Genomic DNA, 18,864 nt, shown 5'->3' on the forward strand with positions numbered 1-18,864 from the left:
TGGGATTACAGGCACCCACCACGGCGGCGGCTAATTTTTGTATTTGTAGTAGAGACGGAGTTTCACCATGTTGGTCAGGCTGGTCTTGAACTCCTGACCTCAGGTAATCTGCCTGTCTCGGCCTCCCAAAGTGCTGGGATTACAGGGGTGAGCCACCATACCCAGCCAATCCTGTACCTTAAAAAATGAAAAAAAAAGGAAGGTGGGTGGGGATGTGGGACTTAGGGAGGCCTCTCTGATGACAGGTTGGCCAAGCCCTGGCTGGTAAGGAGGGGTCAGTTAGGACTGGAGAGGCAGAAGCATGCAGGGAAGATCCGTTTCAGGGCCTGGGGGGCAGGAGCGTGCTGAGGGTAGGGGTGAGGCCAAGGATGGAGGCAGGCACTGGTGCAGGGCTGGAGGGGGTGCTCCTGTTTTGGCTGCAGCCTCCCCAGGGCCAGTGACCTGATCTTTCTTGCTCCCCTCCCTGCTCCCAGCACCAGCCCTAGGGGTGCTGACTTCCCCCTTCCTTGCTTTGTCTCTTCTGTGCCCGCTCCTTGGGGGACCTTCTCTGGGACCTTTCTCCTGGGCTGGAGGTCTTGCTCTCTGGCTCTCCCTGAAGCTCTGCGCCAGGGCCCACCCTCCCAGTCCTGGACCTTGTGCTTAATGGGAAGAAGCCCCAGCCCTCCGTGTTGTGCATAATGGCGGGAGTTAGAAGTTGGATCAGAGAAGCTGCTAGAGCTTTCTTTTATTTTTCCTTCCTTTTTTTTTTTTTTGGGGGGGGGACAGAGTTTCATTCTTGTCACCCAGGCTGGAGTGCAGTGGCGCATTCTCAGCTCACTGCAACCTCCGCCTCCTGGGTTCAAGCGATTCTCCTGCCTCAGCCTCCCGCGTAGCTGAGACTGCAGGTGCACACCACGACGCCTGGCTAATTTTTGTATTTCTAGAGACGGGGTTTCACTATGTTGGCCAGGATGGTCTCGATTTTGTATTTCTAGTATTTCTAGAGACAGGGTTTCACCATGTTGGCCAGGATGGTCTCGATCTCTTGACCTCATGATCTACCCACCTCAGCCTCCCAAAGTGCTGGGATTACAGGTGTGACCTACCATGCCCGGCTGCTGCTGGAGCTTTCTGAGGAGAGCTGGTGTGCTAGCCAGGTGTCTCTAAAGTGGCTCACACAGCTTGCCTACCCACAGGTATGTCCATGCATTTGTGCCAACATCCCAGAGCACACTGGGGCATCACTGGGGCCCCGGACTGGGAGTCCACTCCTCCGCGGAGGTGATGCCAGGCTGGGGCCTGTGGGGAAGGCTGAGGCCAGGGTTGTACCCTCTGAACATCTGCTCTTTGTTCTTGCCTTGGTGCCAACCCCTGACCACTGCCTCGGGATGGCTTCATGCCTGGATGCCTAGCACAGAGCCTAGGGCTAAGGGTCCCTGGTGATGCTCATGGACCCCCTCCCAGTGGGGAAGACACTGTTCCTCTCGAGTCAAGTCACCTCCTTCCCCGCCCCCAGCCGAGAACAGGCCCTAGTGAAGCCCAGGGTGGCACAGCTTTAGTTGACCACGGTCTAATGATGGGGAGTGGTATCGTTACAGCGCTTCACAGTACACAGAGCGCTTTCCTCCTGGGACCTCACTGGGCTCTCGCTAGTTCTAGGAGGTCTAAGATGGCCCCGTTAAGATCAGGAAATGTAGGCACAGCAAGGCTGGGATGGTGCCAGGGCCTATGGCTGGTGAGTTGTAGGATGGTGAGCAGGACCCAGATTTATGGCCTCCAGAGAGGGTAGATGGTGGCTGGAGAGGCAAGGATGCTTTGGGCAGTGCCAGAGTGACCTTGGCTGCCTGGTGGTAGGGCCCATCGCACCAGGCTGCGTGGATTACTACCGCCCAGGAGCCGGGGAGCTGGGGCTTGGAGAGCTCAAGGTTGAACCTACAAATCATCGCTGGGTGACTTGAGCTGCCCTTGTGGCTGAGCGCATCCCCCATGAATGCCCAGCAGGGACTAGCTCAGTCCTCCGGGCCCAGGCCACACTGCCTTTACCAGTCACCTGTGTCCTCCTAGAGCCCACAGCTCCCTGGGGCTCGGCAAGGGATTGCTGACGGAACAGAGATCTTTCTAACTCTGAGACTACTGTCCCCTTCCTGGAATGACACTGCCCTGTGGTGCCCTACTCCTTCCCAGATAAAGTCCAGGCTCTCCAGGTTTGTCTAAGACCCTGCACACCCGGCCTAGCTGCCACCGGCCACCTCATCTTCCACCATGGCCCCCTCCAACCAAGAATTCCTGAGCCTCAAAGCCAAGACTCTTTCACATCAGAGCATCTGTGAGCTTCTGCTGTCTGCGTGGAACACTCCTGCTGACCCTCCGAGACCCAGGTCAGAAGCCATCTCCCTGGGGAAGCTGATGTCAAGATCGACTTGGCCCAATGTCTTGGGGTCACGAGGTAATGCCTGTTTCAGCAAGATCTTGCTAAGCCGTAACTGTCTAGGTGCCCAGCCCCCATGCTGGAGTTCCAGCTTTGCCAGGGCGAGATGCAGCAGGGCCTGAGTCACTTCTGGCCCCTGGTACCTCAAATAGCACCTGGCACATGGTGGACTTCCAGCTGTATCCCCTGAACTATGCACAGCCACCAGGCATGACTGGGCAGGTTATTCCATCAGCTCTGTGGAATATCACGCAGCTGTTAAAACCACAATTATGACAATGATTTGTATCTTTTTTCTTTTTTTGAGATGGAGTTTTGTTCTTGTTGCCCAGGCTGGAGTGCAGTGGCTCAACTTCGGCTCACTGCAACCTCCACCCCCTGCCTTCAGTGATTCTCCTGCCTCAGCCTCCTGAGTAGCTGGGACTACAGGCATGCACCACCATGCCCGGCTAATTTTGTATTTTTTAGTAGAGACTGGGTTTCTCCGTGTTGATCAGGCTGGTCTCGAACTCCTGACCTCTGGCGATCCTCCCACCTCAGCTTCCCAAAACCAAAACATTGGGATTACAGGCGTAAGCCACCACGCCCAGCCTGATTTGTGTCTTTTTTTTAGGGACAAGGTTGCCCAGGCTGGAGTGTAGTGGCAAGATCATAGCTCACTGCAGCCTCGACCTCCTGAGCTCAAGTGATCCTCTCGCCTCGGCCTCCTGAGTATCTGGGACTACAGGTACCTTTTTTAAAAAAATTTATTTTTTGTAGAGCCAGAGACTCTCTATGTTGCCCAGGCTGGTCTCAAACTCCTGACCTCAAGCAATCATCCCACCAGAACCTCCCAAAGCTCTGGGGTTACAGGTGTGAGCCACCGTGCCTGGCTCGAAGATAAAATCTAAGTGTAACATGTCAAAGAGAGCTACATTCATACAGTCCATTCCACTGCGAGGCACTGAGTGTCCATGCTCTCTCTGTGCCAGCTCAGTGGCTTGGCATGGGGGTGACAGGGATAGAAAGGGGTCTCTCCTGTAAGGCGTCTGGTTCAGAAGAGGAGGAAAGCTTGAACGTAATTCCTGCGCCACACGCCAAGGACTGTGATGGAGGCATGACGGAGCCCCGGGGCTGCCAGTCCATCTGGGGGTCTGGGGAGGCGGAACCGAAACCACAGCTCTGTAAAAATTGCAGCCGTCTCTGCATGGACAAGCCTGGAAGGGAGCAGAGGAACGGAAGCTGTTGACGCCACAGGGCGGTGGCATTGTGGGTGATTTTTCTTTCTTTTATTGTTGGTATAATGCTGTTTGGGCAATAAATAAAAATTGGGAGGAAAAAATAGCTGTTTGGTGAATTGAGTAGTAGACATCGGTAGAAGGAAGAAAGGGAGTTAAGGAGAGGGAAATCCGGAAGGGAGCGGTGAGGCGGGAGAGGCAGGTGGGGCAAAGACAGGCGAGCGCCGAGGGCACAGAGGCTGCGGCCTCAGGCTAGGCTCCAGTCTACCCCCAGGCTGGGCGCAAGAGAGATGGGTTGGCACAGGGAAAGGATGGGGAGAAGGGCAGGAGTCTCTGTGTTGGGACCCTCCCCGGGGGATCTGGGAGGGCATCCCACAGGGGAGATGGCCACCAGGCCTCGATAGACAGCACAGAGCAGGGCTATTGGAGGGTCTCCCAGCCAGACCATGGGCTGTCTGAGGATGGATCAGGAGCAGTGGGGTCCTGGTGGGCACTCTGGGCAGGCTTGGGACTCACTCAGAGCAACCACTGACAGTTGCCGAGGTCTGGCCAGGCTGTGTATATAGGAGAGTCCCTTAGTGTCCCAGAGAATGCCAAGGGCACTGGGACTTTCAGTCTAAGAGGAGGCTGGTCTAAACACTCCCTCACCCGACCCAGATGTCATACCACAGGCAGGAACATCTCCCCAGTCTCTAATGGGTGCCAGGCACTGGCCTAGCCACCCTCCCCTTCAAGGTCTTCTTCATCTCTCACAGTAACCCTTGATCTAGGTAGTAACGCTCCCATTTCACAATCCAGGACACTGAGGCTGGGAGAGGTTCAGCAACTTGGCCAAGGTCACAATCAGCTGGGGATGGGAAGGGGCGCTGGCACGGGAAGGGGTGCCCCATTAGCAGCTGGGAGGGGCACTGCTGGGGAGCTCCCCAGTGTTTACAGCACGTGGCAGATGAGGGAGTCCACCCAGGAAAGGGGTGCCAGGCAGGGAGGAAGGGGTTACCCTGGCATGCAGAGTAGGCAGTGGGTACCTGTTTGTGAATGAATGCATGGGTGCATGGATGAATGAATGAATGGATGGCTGGAGGGATGAATGAGTGGGTGCAGAGAGGAGGGTGTTGGGGAGGCGGCGCGTGAGCGAGAACCCCTTTCTCCTCCGCCTCTGCGCTGGAGGCTGGCTTTGGGATCCTCCCTCCTCCCCACTCCCCAGAGGGGCCGGCTCCCCCACCCGCCCTCCCCCCAGCCAGTTTAGCCGAGGGCGGCGGAGAGGGGCACGACAGAGGCCATTTCTCCCCGGCTTCTCCCCGGCTGGGCCAGAGTCCCCGCACGGCAGCATAGCCTCCCGCTCCGGGTCCCGCCGGCCAGTGCGCAGCGCGGCGCCCCCGCCCCCGCCGCCTCCTCCCCGCCCGCTGCCTCCCCCTCCTCCTCCCCTCCCTCTCCGCTCCGCGCCTGCACGCACGGCCCCCGCCACCGCCACCGCCGCCGCGAGGGGAGAGGCGGCCGCACAGCCTGGTTCCCCGCGCCCTGCTCGCCGCCGCTGCCACCGCCGCCGCCACCACCTCCGCTCGCCGCGGGCACCACTAACCCCCACCCCACCGAGCGCACCCGCCTGGGCACACGCACCCCGCCGCCGGGCGCACCCCCCCCCCCCCCCCGCACTCCTCCCGCGGCTCCGCCGGGCGCCCGAGCCGGGCAGATGCGCCGCCGCGCGCCCCCCGCTCCGGGCCCGCCACCGTGCTCTGCCGCGCGCCGGGGGGCTCCTCTCCTGGGCCCCCCTAGGCGCCCTCCGGCTCCGGTTCCCGCCCGCTCCTTGGAATAACCCCTGAGGCTCCAGCCGTCACCGCAAAGTTTCCCGAGGAGACCCGCCTCCCCGGGCCGCTGCGCAGGTAGGGTTGGCTGCACCGGGCGGGGGGTTGGGGTCCGCGCGTCCGGGACGGGGCGCCGGGGCTGGGGCCGGGGCACCGGGGCCACCGAGGCTCCGCGGGGTCAGGCAGCCTGGTTTTGTCCCAGAGCGGCAGGAGTCAGAATACGCAGCCTTTGGTATTTGGGGTGGGGGTCCCTGAGTCAAGAGCCAAGCGTTGGTGGCGGTGGCGCTGGCCCCACCGCGGGGAGGCGCGGGGTGCTCGAACAGCGGCTCCGCTCTCCCGAGCCGAGCCGAGGCTGGAAAGGGCGGGGGCTCCGCTGGAGCTCTAGCCCAAGCCCTTGCTGCGGCCCCAGGGAGGGGGCCCGGCCCGTGGGGGGCGTCGGGCCGGTCATGTGGGTCCCAGCTCCCGCTCTCGGGAACCAGAGGAGGGCGCGCGGCCAGGGACAGCCGGCCGGCCCGGGCACCGCGCTCCCGTCCCCACCAGCCGCGTGAGTCACGGTTGGAGCGAGGTTTTATTTTTAAAACGACTTCAAGGGGGGCATGAGCAGCCTCCAACTTCCCTCCCTGTGCGCGCTGTGGACTGTCAGCCCTGAGCCGGGCAGGGGCTGGGGCCGTGCACCTGGCGGCCGGAACGGTGAGACCACAGTGCCCGGGCGGGGGGCGGCGGGCACCCCCCATCCCCCAGCTCTCAAAACTAGGAGGCAACCCGGTGGCGCACGCCCCTCCTTGCGGGTACAGGAGGCCCCGGGGAGAAGGCTTGGGAGTGTTGTCGCCCAGCTGCAGGGAACCGTGGCGGATCAGAGCTCCCCGAGGAGGAGAAAGTTGTGGAACAGGGACACCAGGGAGCTGCCACAGCCTTCCTGGTGGCCCCGGGAGGCCTTCGAGGCTCTCCCGGGTGGGCGGCTTTGAGAGAGTACAGCCCAGCTGGGGTGTGCCAGGCCCCCGAGGCCCAAGCCAGAGCTCTGATGTGAATCAATACTGCCAAGGCTGGGAACAGGTCAGGGGTGGCTGAGACCAACCCTGCCTCACCGCGGCCCCTACCCTGTCTGGTTGGGTGGAAACCAGCCCCTCCGCATCCCCTCCCCAGGTGGCTCAGGAGTTAGGAAGGATGCTGCCTGTGGGGGGACCCACGATGCCACTGTGGAGGGATGTGGCTGGGGCACCCCATCTCTGCCCGGTGGCCGGTGGCTGTTGGGGAGGCAGCTGCGCTCTGGGGCTCCAGGCTCCGGTTTCTGGAGTCGAAAGCTACCGCATCTCTTCTGCCAGCCCCAGGAGGAGAGGCGCAGACATCACCTGTCAGCTGGTGCTGACTCCGTGGGCGACTGTTTAGGGCTTCCTCAGAAGGCTTAAAATGGAAATGGCCTGAGCTGACGGGGCCAGTGCCTGGGAGGAAACGCTGCCCAGCAGTGAGGGGACCCTGGTAGGTGAGAGGGGCAGGAAGAGCTGAGGGCTGCCCCCCCGCCCCCCACCCTGGCCCCATGTTCTTACCAACAGACTGGATACTTCAGTAAAAAGCACCCCGACCCCAGCATGGAGGCTTTGCAGCCCACGCCAGCGGCAGCTGTGCCTGCCACACCTCACTAGATCTGTGCATCCCACTCTACCATGTATCGGTTCCTCTCCTGCTCTGTGCCTCAGTTTCCCTTGTTAGTAAAATGGGGTTGAGAGTGCCACCTACTGAGCCTGAGCTGGGGGCTGCTTTGTAAGTGCATTTGACACATGGTGTGACTGGTTCTGCTCCTGGACTGGAGGCTTCTCAAGGGCTGAGGGTACCTGCAGGGAGTCAGATCCCCCTCCCCCGCCATTGTGCTGTCACTGGGCTTCGTTGTCCTTACACTGGCCCTCAGCTGCGGTGCCCTCTCTGTGCCTCCTCCTCCCCACCTCCCAGGCCTCCTGTGGAAGCCCCTGGGAGATCTGCCCAGCCTGTTTCTAAGGAGGTGGTGGGGAGGGGGTGCTGCCACCTCACCATGTCACCCGCTGCCAGGGCTGTACCCAGGAGGGCGCTGGCTCACAAGACTCAGCTCTGTGCAGATGGAGGCCTGGTGGCCGAGCCTGTGTTGCACTGGCTGGGTGACCCTGGGCCTCCAGCTTCCCCTCTGGGACCGGTTTCCTTGCCTGTGCAGGGGGTTACAGCAGTTGCCCCACAGAGAGGACACTTGGGTGCTCTGCGTGTGGGCGATCAGGGAAGGGTGGTGCACAGATGGGTGGGTGGTGCCTGTGCTCACCGTGAAGTTGGCTGAGAGAAGGACTGGGGCTCTCATCGGCTCTGACCTTTCGGGTGCTGAGGGACGGAGAGGTGGGCATAGAGCCTGCAGGCCAGTGCAGGGGCAGCTGTCAAGTGGCTGCTCTGGTGCCGGGGCAGGAGGCCTCTGGGGTCAGCTGGGCACAGCCATCTCTCTCCAGCCAGGGGGCTAGCAGCCCCCTCCCCAGCCAGCCAGATATCCCCAGCATCAGGGCTGGACCTGGCCTGATCTCAGAGATGGGGCCTGTCTAGGACTGTGTGGGGTCTGGCTGTGCTGGCCCATCTGCTCTAGAGTCTGGTATCAACCTGCTCATCCCTGTTGATTGTGTTTCTGGGACCCTAGAATGCCATCGCAGGGTGCTAAGGACTTCTGGTTCCTGGGGAGGGCTTTTCTGCCTGGCCTGCTGACCTTCGGCAAGTGACCCGACTTCCTCGTCTGCAGACACCCCTTTGAGGTGATGCATGCGGTTTCTAGCACAGTTCCTGCCTAACAAAGTGGGGCTCTTCCTGGTCTATATCCTGGGTTTGCTGTGGGCCAACAGCTTTCGGCTTCATCAGGTTTGGGGTAGCAGGGAGGATTGATTTGGCCCCATCTCCTGCAGGCAGGGGCCATCTTCTCTGGCACCCGGTCCAAGTGGCAATGGGAAATGCCCCAGAGCAAGGGGGAGCTGGGGAGTCTCCAGCATGGGGTGTGTGAGGCGTGCCGGTGAGCGAGTATGGGTGGACGAGAAGGGGTGTGGGCATGGTGAGGGTGCTGACTGCCTTCGGTGGGGTGGGGTTGGGGGTGCGTGACCCGGGGATAGCTTTCGTGCTCACTGGCAGAGCAGAGCGCCATGCTCTGGGAGGCCCAGGCTCAGGCCCTGGCTGCTGGCCTTGTTGAACTGCCCTCGGAGTGTGTCTGTGTTCAGGGGTGGGCAGTCCCCTCCCTGGAACCTGTGCTGTCCTGGAGAACAAAGTTCAGGCTCTGCCCAGACCACAAGGCAGGTGCATTCTGTCCTCTGCCACGGGACAGTGACCCTGAGAGGGCCAGGGCCGCGGTGTGGGCAGACTGGATGGCGGGGAGGATGTGGGGAAAAGACAGCCCCCGTTCTGCCCTCCTTCCCTGGACAGGCTGCCTGGCGTTCCCTGGCAGCAGCTGGAGCCACCGAGGGTTCCACGGAGCGGCTGTGTTTGTGCAGGCCTGTGTCTGCCTGTTTGCCGTCACTCGATGCCCCCAGAGCACCGCCGCTCCCCAGGGTCAGCAGCTCTGCAGATGTCAGGGTTTGGGGGCCTCTCCTTGCTTTGTGGAGGTTGTTTGCTGGATTCCTGCAGCCCTGGGTTTTTTTTTTTTTTTTTTTTTTTTTTTTTTTTTTTTTTTGAGACGGAGTTTCACTCTTGTTACCCAGGCTGGAGTGCAATGGCGCGATCTCAGCTCACCGCAACCTCCGCCTCCTGGGTTCAGGCAATTCTCCTGCCTCAGCCTCCTGAGTAGCTGGGATTACAGGCACGTGCCACCATGCCCAGCTAATTTTTTGTATTTTTAGTAGAGACGGGGTTTCACCATGTTGACCAGGATGGTCTCGATCTCTTGACCTCGTGATCCACCCGCCTCGGCCTCCCAAAGTGCTGGGATTACAGGCTTGAGCCACCGCGCCCGGCAGCCCTAAGTTTTAAACTGCCACCCTGCAGAGCCGGGGGCCAGCGAGGGTGCGGGAGAGCGCTGGGATGGATGGGTGGGAGTCTGAGGCTGAAGCCAAGGAGGATGAATGAGGTGACCCACCAGTGCTCCCCCGGCACCCTGGCTTCCTGGCTCTTCTGTTTTCCCTTCCCTCACTCCTTCCCTCCTTTCCTGCTCATTCTTTCTTGAGATAACTATTGAGCATTAGTTCTTGCCAGGCACAGTGCTGGGCTCTGGGGCAAAAGTGAGGAGCAAAAGCAGGGGTGTCTTGCCCTCAGGGCGCTTCCAGTCGATGTGGTGTCAGACATCAGTCAGACCTCCTTCTTCCCCGTGAAGCCTTGGGTCCGAGGGTGCAAAGTGGTGAGGTCAGGTAACAGAGGGGCCTACCGGGAGGTGGGGAGGGGAACTTCCCAGGGAAGGGGGTGCTTGAGTTAAGATGTGAAGCGGAGCTGGAGCTGGGGAAGGGTGGGGACAGAAACAAGGGCCTGGAGGGTAGATGGCCGAGAGGGCTGCAGGGAGACCCCGTGGCCGCAGGGCCGAGGGGCTGGAGGCCCTGGCTGGCGCGGGGCCGGTGGGCTATCTCCTTGGGTCTCTGCCGGCCCGTCCACCTCTGATCTTCCTGGCCTCCTGGTTCTGCCTCAGGGACCCTCTGCCTATCCTTGTAGGGGGCCTCTGGGAGAGTGGGCTTCCTAGGCCTGGGATGCCAGGTCCCCTTTTCCTGAGAGCTGTGTGTTCACCTGCATAGACAGGCTGCCCCAGCATCTGAGCGGCTGTGAGGGACAAATGTGGGCTTGCTGATGATGAGGGCGGTGGCCCTGGGTGGGCCGAGAGCTGTTAGTAATGAAGGAGACTCCACAGAAATCCTCCCAACCCTGAATATTCCCGATGCAGGCAGAGGGAGAAGGGAGCGAAGGCCCTGTGTCCTGGAGGGCCCCGGCCCCAGCTGTATGGGCTGAGCTAGCCACTAGGGGACGCTGCCTCCCAGGCAGATCGCAGGACCCAGGCATCCGACGCCCCGGCCGGGCCCCAGAGGGAGCAGGCTCTGCAGCGAGGGGCGTTCTCATGCGCGGCCGGGGTCTCTGGTCTGGCTGGCAGGAGGCAGTGGCCAGGCTGGCTGGGGATGGCTCGTACTTAATTAAAACTGGGATTGAAACGGGGGTCACGGGGCGCTAGTCCTGGCCATTCCTGCCCGCGCTGCTCTCTAGAGGCAGCTCCGTGGCGGTATTTTTTTTCACTCCCCTTTCCCTCCTTCTGCCTGAATTAATCGCTGGCACCAGATTACAACAGATTTAGCAAACTGTAAAAAAAAAAGAGAGAGAGAGCATGAGCGAGAGAGGAAGAGAGAAAAGAAAGGAGGGAATGCCTTCCGTGAGGAGCTGCGTTTATCTCCAGAAGCAAATTGCTCTTGTTGAACCGTCCCTGTCGCCCCCCATCCCTCCCACCCCCCTGTGACGCCTGGGAAATGCTGCTTGGGAAAACGTCCTCCAAAATGCCGCTGGGCGCCGGAGCCAGGGGGGCTTTTCCTCAGGGAGGTCTGCCAGGGGCTGCGGGGTGAGGAGAGCTCAGTGGGGCGTGGAGGGTGCCCGGGGCTGCTCTGGAGGGTGTGTGTGGGGGATGCCTGGCTGGTTCTGAGTGGTGGTAGGGTTGGGGACCAGGGGGTCAGAGGCCTGGTGAGAGGCAGGGATGGCAGAGGGCAGGGTCTGTCCATGGGGTTCCTTTCGGCGGCCCGAGGACCTGGTGCTGGGCCAGCTCATGGCAGGGCTTGGCGTGGGCAGAGCGACTGAACAGAGGAATGAATGGAAAACGGGATGTAGCCGGGACTGAAGAACTGCCCCGGGAGCTGGCATGGGCAGCAGTGAGGGTCCCGCCTGCCCATCGGGATTCCCCACAGGGACAAAATCCGAGGATGGGGCCGTCTCCAGCGACGCAGCATCTTGGGTCCTGCCCCAGTCCGACTCCTCTCTGGTGAGACCACAGGGGCCTGGCTTTGGTTCAGGGAATCTGGCTGCTATGGGGCAGACATCTAGTCCCAGGGACAGGCCAGGTTGCAGAGGGTCACAGGAGTCTGACCTCAAGGCTGACGGTGCCCCGTCCAGTTAAAGCACAGGAGTGAGATTCGGCGGGTGAGAGCCCCTGGGCTCCTGGGCTGGGCTGGGCTGGCCCACCTTGAGTGGGGACTTAGGTTCCGTGCGGGGCAGTGAGAGGCCTGCCCCTTCCTTCTTCACCCACTCGCTCTCTCGGCAGTGGCCACGGTGGGCCAGGCCTGGAGCTGGCCACAGGGGAGGTGGTGGCGGCCCAGTCCAGTGGGGCCAGGTCGGGAGGGAGATGGATGTGCACCATGCTCACGCCTCTAGGAGCGCACACGCGCCTGCATGTTCACACTCGTGCACACACAGGCTCGCTCCTAACCCGCCTCCCTCCCTGCCTTCCCCGAGCCAGCCCGAGCCAGGCTCCGAGGTGAATGAAGCCCACATCCCACCGCCACCTCTGGAAGCTGCCTGGAGGAAGGGACTGGAGTGGCCGCCCTACCCTTCCCGCTCAGTCTCCCTTCCTGCCCCCAGACGGTGGCCATCCATTGCCCAGGCCTGGGCCCCTCTCTGGGGAACGGGTGGGTGCAAAGGAATGAGAAGCAGGAGTGACGGCCCCTCCCTAAGCCCTGCTCCAACGGCGGAGGCTCTGTGATGGCCAGCCCTGTGGCTAACCTTTGACCCCAGGGAGCCTGCAGTCAGGTGGGCCCCCTGGCCAGCTGATAGGGGGCTGGTCTGGTGCCCAGGCCTGTGGGGGTCCTGGAAGCCCTTCCCTGCCTCACTGGGGCTGCATGCCTTCTCAGCTGCCCACCAGTCCCAGGGAGATAGACCATACACACTCTCCTCACCCCCAGTCACGGTGGGGCTCTCCATGCCTCAGTTTCCCCACTACTTCTGGACAAGGGGTTGAACCACTAGGCCCCCAGCAACTGCCACTCAGAGCAGCACCGTGGCTCTGAGCCCTGAGATCCCCCCACCAAGTTAGGGCTAGCCAGAGGGGCTGGGTAGTGCTACACCCCATCTTCCAGGGGCTTCTGGCTTGACAAGCTCTACCGGGTTAATTGTCTTCCCACTGTGAGAGCAGGGAGACTGAGGCACAGAGAGGTGACACACTCTGTCCAATGTTGCATGGCAGTCAGGATGCACCCTAGGGCAGCAGGGCTGTGAGATTAAGTGCCAGGCTCTGGAGCCGACGGACTCAGGCTCGGCGCCTGCCTTTGACACTTATCATCTGAGTGCCCTGGATGCCTCATGTCCTCTCTCTGTGCCTCAGTCTCCACACCTGTGAAATGGGACGATGGCACATGTGCACACTTTCCAGGGTTAGCATGAAGACTCCACATGACTGTCCACAGAAGGGCTTTGTGGGAACCAGTGGTTACTGTGGATCACTGGACAGGCCCCGCCAGACACATGCTGGGACAGTGACTCTGCTCGGGGCTCCAAGGAGCTCGGGCTGGAGAGGGGCTGCACACGCTAGCTTTCCGCCCTCAGGACCCCGCCCTCTCTGGCAGGCAGGCTCGTGGGGCACTGCTGAGCCCCGAGGTCTGGGCCCATGCAGAAGCAGGTGGAATGGGTCAGGGAGTGGGGACTGTAACCGCCTGGTGTGACAAAGAGCCAAGCTGGGGTGTGGGTGACTCCTGGGGGACCTGGGGAGAGCTGAGCTCTGGAGGGCCCTGGAGAGCAGCAGGGGTCAGGAGGCAGCAGGTGTGGGAGGGGCTCGGGGTCAAATCCTGGAAAGAGACAGTGGGGCTCAAATGTCACCTTCTGCCCACTGAGGGTGGCAGAGGTCACTGTAGCTGCCATTATTGAGTATTTACTGCATACGATGCATATTTCATAGAGCACAAGGGCTGTACCTTGCAGAATCTCACTGAGGCTTCACAACAGCCCCATTCCACAGAAGAGAAAATGGAGGCCCAGACAGATAAAGTGATAGCCAGGGCATGGCATCTGTTTTTTTTTTTTTTGAGTTGGAGTTTCACTTTTATTGCCCAGGCTGGAGTGCAATGGTGTGATCTTGGCTCACTGCAACCTCTGCCTCCTGGGTTAAAGGGATTCTCCTGCCTCAGCCTCCTAAGTAGCTGGGACTACAGGCACCCATCACCACAGCCGGCTAATTTTTTGTATTTTTAGTAGAGATGGGGTTTCACCATGTTGGCCAGGATGGTCTCAAACTCCTGACGTCAGGTGACCCACCCACCTCGGCCTCCCAAAGTTCCGGGATTACAGGCATGAGCTACTACACCTGGCCAGGACATGGCGTTTAAAGTACATGCTCATAACCCTCCCCAGGCCCCAACACACGAGTCATCGACGCAGCAGTAGTGGCGGACAGTTGTATCGGACTTTGCTATGTACCTGGTAGCTGGCAGTTCCCCCAACAAATTCTGTTTTTTTTTTTGAGTCTGCATCTGGCCAGGTGCGGTGGCTCAGGCCTGTAATCCCAGCCCTTTGGGAGGCTGAGGCAGGTGGATCACCTGAAGTCAGGAGTTCGAGACCAGCCTGTCCAACGTGGTGAAACCCTGTTTCTACTTTAAAAAAAAAATTAGCCAGGCATGGTGGCACATGCCTGTAGTCTCAGCTACTTTGGAGGCTGAGGCAGGAGAATCGCCTTAATCCGAAAGGTGGAGGTTGCAGTGAGCCAAGATTGTGCCACTGCACTCCATCCTGAGCAGCAGAATGAGACTCCATTTGCATCTGTGTCTGTGTGTCTGCATCTGGCTGGAGTGCAGTGGCTCCATCATAGTTCACAGCCTCGAACTTATGGGCTCAAGTGATCCTCCCACCTCAACATTACGAGTAGCTCAGACTGCAGGTACACACCACCACACTGACTAATTTTTTAATTTTGCAGAGATGGGGTTTCATTGTGTTGCCCAGGCTGGCCTTGAACTCCTGACCTCAAGCGATCCTCCCGCCTCAGCCTCCTGATTACAGGTGTGAGCCACTGCACCTGCTCCCTTAGCAACTTCCTAAGTAGGCACCATTATTATCCTGATTTTACTCCAGGGGTAAACTGAGGCACTGAGTGACGAAGTGACTTGCCCAAAGTCACACAGAGAAAGGGAAGCCACGTTTGTTAGGGTGAACTTGGGTACTTTACAAAGGAAGATGGGAAGCTGAGGCATAGAGATGGCAGGTAACTGCCAGAGGTCACCAGTGCCTGAGCTTTCGTGTCTGTCATGCTCCCTCCTCACCAATCCCCTCTCGAAGCTGGGGACCTGCCCAGGACCCCCGGGCTGTCTCCTGTGGTCTGAGAGCCTCTTGCCTCCTAAGGGCTCTTCCCTGCCTGGATTCCGCCTTTGGTTTCCTGAGGCCCCACTGTGTGCTGGGCGTGGGGCTGGTACTGACAATAGGTGATGTCATTTAACACAGGTGACAGGGAGGAATCAGGGAAGGCCTCATGGGAGAGGTGTCATTTCTGCCTTGGAGCCAGGTGGAAGGGCATTATTCCTGGAGGGGAGCAGCCTTGGCAGAGGCGCTGTGAGCTGGTCAGGCCTGTGTGGGCTAAGGGGGAGCAGTCTGGGTACGTGTGGTGTGTGGCACATGCTTCTGCCTCTGCTGAGCGCTCCTCTCCAGCCCAGACGCTGGCCTGTGACGTCAGCAGGTGGCCCAGCCGGGCCTCGCTGCCCGCTGGTGCCCTCAGGAGGAGCAGGGCGGGCGGCAGGCGAGGGGGCCCAGGAGGGCTGCGGCGGCCTGCGGTCATGGAGCAATCTCCATTAGGGCCCGTGAGCGAGTGGCAGCAGCTCTTGGAATCCTATTAAAAGCTTTTTCATTGTTCCCCGCGTTATGCTGTGCTCCGCCGGGACCTGGGCATGTTGATAATTTATTTGTGGAAGGGAAGGGGCGAAGAGTGCAGGAGAGAGGAGGAAATATCATTATTTACTCAGTCGGGTATCTGCAGCGTGGGCCCTGCCGTGGGGCAGCTGGAGGGGGTGGTGCCACCACCCCTATCCCAGCCTCTGGGTCACTCGTGGGATCCAATTTGCTAGGTGGGGGGTGAGGGTCTGCCAAGGGAGCAGTGGGAGTGGCCATGGCTGGGGTGTGGGGGGCTTTGGGGGAGGTGGGGTCCTCAGTGCTGATCGTCAGGGGCTCCTCAGCCTGGGCGTGTTAGGGGGACTCCAGGCATCCAGCCCCACCTGGAGTTCAGCTGGGGTAGGCCTCTGGATGCCCTGCTTCCGGCTCTGATGTGGAAGTCCAGGCCCACCCTGTGCGTGGGGTAGGGGAGGTGGCCACCTTGCTGGGTCCTGAGGGTGCAGATTGGAGGGACTGCTCCTGGGGTCTCAGGGCAGGCCCACATCCCTGCTGCTGGCCAGCCATGTGGCTGCATAAGTCACTGTACCCCTGGACGCCGAAAACCAGAAAGAGACCTCACTTCTCTGGGGGATGAGAAGGAATTCACAACTAATAGTAATAACAGGTGTGCTAGGTGGCTCACAACTAATCCCAGCATCTTGGGAGGCCGAGGCGGGAGGATGGCTTGAGGCCAGGAGTTCGAGACCAGCTTGGGCAACATAGCAAGACCCAACCTCTTAAAACGGTTAACAGCAGTGATGCTAGCTAACATGACTGAGCACTCACTATGGACCTGCAGTGTGCTACGCATGTCGCGAACAGCGCTGTATCTCATTTAATCCTCCAAGTGGGCGGTGATACTGTTATTCCCTTTTTACACATGGGGAAACTGAGTCACAGACAGCCAAGGTCACATGGGTTCTAAGTGGCAGGGGTAGGATGGGAACCCTGGCTTCTCTTAGCATGGGTGCTTCATGTGACCCCTGGAGCAGCTGACCTGCACTGGGTCCCCAGCACCTCTCTTCCAAAGTGAGGAAGCCCCAGAAGAGGCAACGGGGCCACCTACAGCAGAACCTTCTAGTAGCAAACTTAGTTGTCATTGGAGCCTGGTGGGGCACAGATGAGGACACAGAGCCTTACAGAGGTGACAAAGGCAGGGTGGAGCCAAAGTGTCCCCTGTGCTGGGGTGTGAGGCTGCCCAACGGGACAGGAGGGAGCTGGGTCCCACCCTTGTCCTGGACCTCAGACATTGCTGGCCTTTGCCTGGGACCCTGCGCTGTGCTCTGGCCCAAGGCTTCATGCACTCTCCTGACTGGCCCATTCTTTTTGAGATGGAGTTTGGCTCTCATTGCCCAGGCTGGAATGCAGTGACACCATCTTGTACCCTCCTGAGTAGCTGGGACTACAGGCATGCACCACTATGCCTGGCTCATTTTATATTTTTAATAGAGGTAGGGTTCCACCATGTTGGCCACTCCTGACCTTGAGTGATCTGCCTGCTTCAGCCTCCCAAAGTGCTGGAATTGCAGGTATGAGCACCGCGCCCAGCCCGGTCCGTGCTTTACACTGTGGAGCAGGAATTCACCATATGATGCAAAGTCTCTCCCATCCCCGCCTCTCCCATCCTCTAGCCCAGACACTGCCAGACATTTTAAAAACTTGAATTCAGTCAAGTTACTCAGTAGCTCTGAGACCATCAGTGGCTCCCTAGTTCCTGAGAAGTTGAATCCAGCACCCTGGCCCGGCATTTCAGACCTTCCTAGCGTGGCCCTGGCTGGTGCGCCAGTGCCTCCCCACGCTGGCACGCTCACCCGCTGAGCCTTCGATGTGCTGTTCCCTGTGTCTGGAAGGCCACCCTCAGTCCCTGACATTGGCTGCCTCATGAAAGGCAGTGCAGGTGGCACTGGCTGCCTCCACCCACCTGTGGGGCCCCCTCCCCTCCCCTGCCCCAGTAAGGCGTGGCTGAGCAGTGGAGGCAGTCCGATTCCTCAGCAACTCCTAGCAAGCATTCCTGGCCTGAGATTCGCTGATAAATGGCTTTCTTCGTATAACACACCTGGGAGCAGGTAGTGTGAGCCCATATTAAGAAGGCGAAATCTGAGATGCGGAGGCTCAGTCACTGGGCCAGGGTCACCCAGCAATCGGAGGAGACGAAGCCAGGTCCCTGCCATGGGGTCCCTGTCCTGTTCCGTTTCACCCCCAGTAGCTGTGAGGCAGGTGGGAGGAGTGACCAGCTTGGCATTCCCTGAGCCCTCGTCACCTGCCTGGCATTCACTGAGGGTCATATTTCATCTACAGATGTATTTAGAGGCTCCATTTTACAGATGAGGAAACTGAGGTTAAGAGAGGGAAGGAAGGCTGGGCGCGGTGGCTCACGCCTGTAATGACAGCACTTTGGGAGGCTGAGGCGGGTGGATCACCTGGGATCAGCAGTTCAAGACCAGCCTGGCCAACGTGGTGAAACCCTGTCTCTACTAAAAACAGAAAAATTAGCTGGGCATGGTGGCTGGTGACTGTAATCCCAGCTACTTGGGAGGCTGAGACAGGAGAATCGCTTGAACCCGGGAGGTGGAGGTTGTAGTGGGCTGAGATCACGCCATTGTACTCCAACCTGGGTGGCAGAGTGAGACTCCATCTCAAAAAACAAAAAAACAGAAAAGGCTGGGCATGGTGGCTCACACCTGTAATCCCAGCACTTTGGGAGGCTGAGGTGGGCGAATCACAAGGTCGGGAGTTTGAGACCAGCCTGGCCAACATGGTGAAACCCTGTCTCTATTAAAAATACAAAAAATTAGCTGGGTGTGGTGATGTGCACCTGTAATCCCCGCTACTTGGGAGGCTGAGGTAGGTGAATCACTTGAACCCAGGAGGTGGAGGTTGCAGTGAGCTGGCATCAGGCCACTACCCTCCACCTTGGGCGAGACACCAACTCAAAAACAAAACAAAAAAAAAAGGGAAGGAAGCAGGGAGACAGAGCCCCAGCCCTGCAGCAACTTCCTGGGACCCTGATGAGGGATGGGGCTTTCCCAGTGCCCTGTGTGCTGGGCCTGAGCTGCCACTTCGGAGTGGGGACGCTGGCAGACCCTGCCCTCCTGAGGCCCAGCCTGGTTCTCAGGCCTGCAGCCTGCTCTGGCCAGGCTTCCTCCGGGTGAGAGGAGGCTGGGGAGGCAGCGGGCCCCGAGCAGGGCTGCGCCGGGCCCTGCCCCCACGGCAGCTGCCTCTCTGGCCCACTGGCCTCCCAGACAGACAGGGCTTGTGAGAGCCGGGGGCCTTCAGGGAGAGCTCAGCTCCCGCCGGCAGCTACTCAAAGGCCTCATTGTGGCAGGAGAGTCCGCCGTGGGCAGCTGCCCCCACGGGAGGTGCAGACAGAGCCCAGCCTTTGTGCCGGTGCACTGTCCGTGCCCTGACCCGGGGTCAGCAGGACAGAGGCCCTTGTCTGTGGCGGCTGAGGGCCTCCTGGGGAGGGGCTGTCCTGGACCCTCCGTTGGCCTGGGACGGGTGTGGTCTGTGTTGCCAGGCTGGGGTTGCCAGGGACCCAGAACCCCTCCAGCTCCCAGATCCAGCCATGGAGGGGCTGGCCCTTGGCCTGACTCAGGCCTGGAGAGGTGTGGAAGGCAAGCAGGAGGGTTAGTAACAGTCCTGGCAGCAGGGGCTGTGG

General features: G+C 60.1%; 2 protein-coding genes across 5 annotated transcripts in view; one reads left to right on the top strand and one right to left on the bottom strand.

Annotated features, from left to right (window-relative positions):
- MACROD1 (mono-ADP ribosylhydrolase 1) overlaps window positions 1–18,864 on the bottom strand; it is a 174,090-nt gene that overhangs the window by 34,141 nt on the left and 121,085 nt on the right. The window lies entirely within an intron of this gene.
- FLRT1 (fibronectin leucine rich transmembrane protein 1) overlaps window positions 5,083–18,864 on the top strand; it is an 84,780-nt gene continuing 70,998 nt past the window's right edge. The window contains exon 1 of the mRNA XM_010348225.3: window positions 5,083–5,504. The gene's annotated coding sequence lies outside the window, so the exon portion shown is untranslated. The remainder of the gene's footprint in view (window positions 5,505–18,864) is intronic.

This window comes from Saimiri boliviensis, chromosome 6, assembly GCF_048565385.1.
Source record: "Saimiri boliviensis isolate mSaiBol1 chromosome 6, mSaiBol1.pri, whole genome shotgun sequence".
Classification (NCBI taxonomy): Eukaryota; Metazoa; Chordata; class Mammalia; order Primates; family Cebidae; genus Saimiri; species Saimiri boliviensis.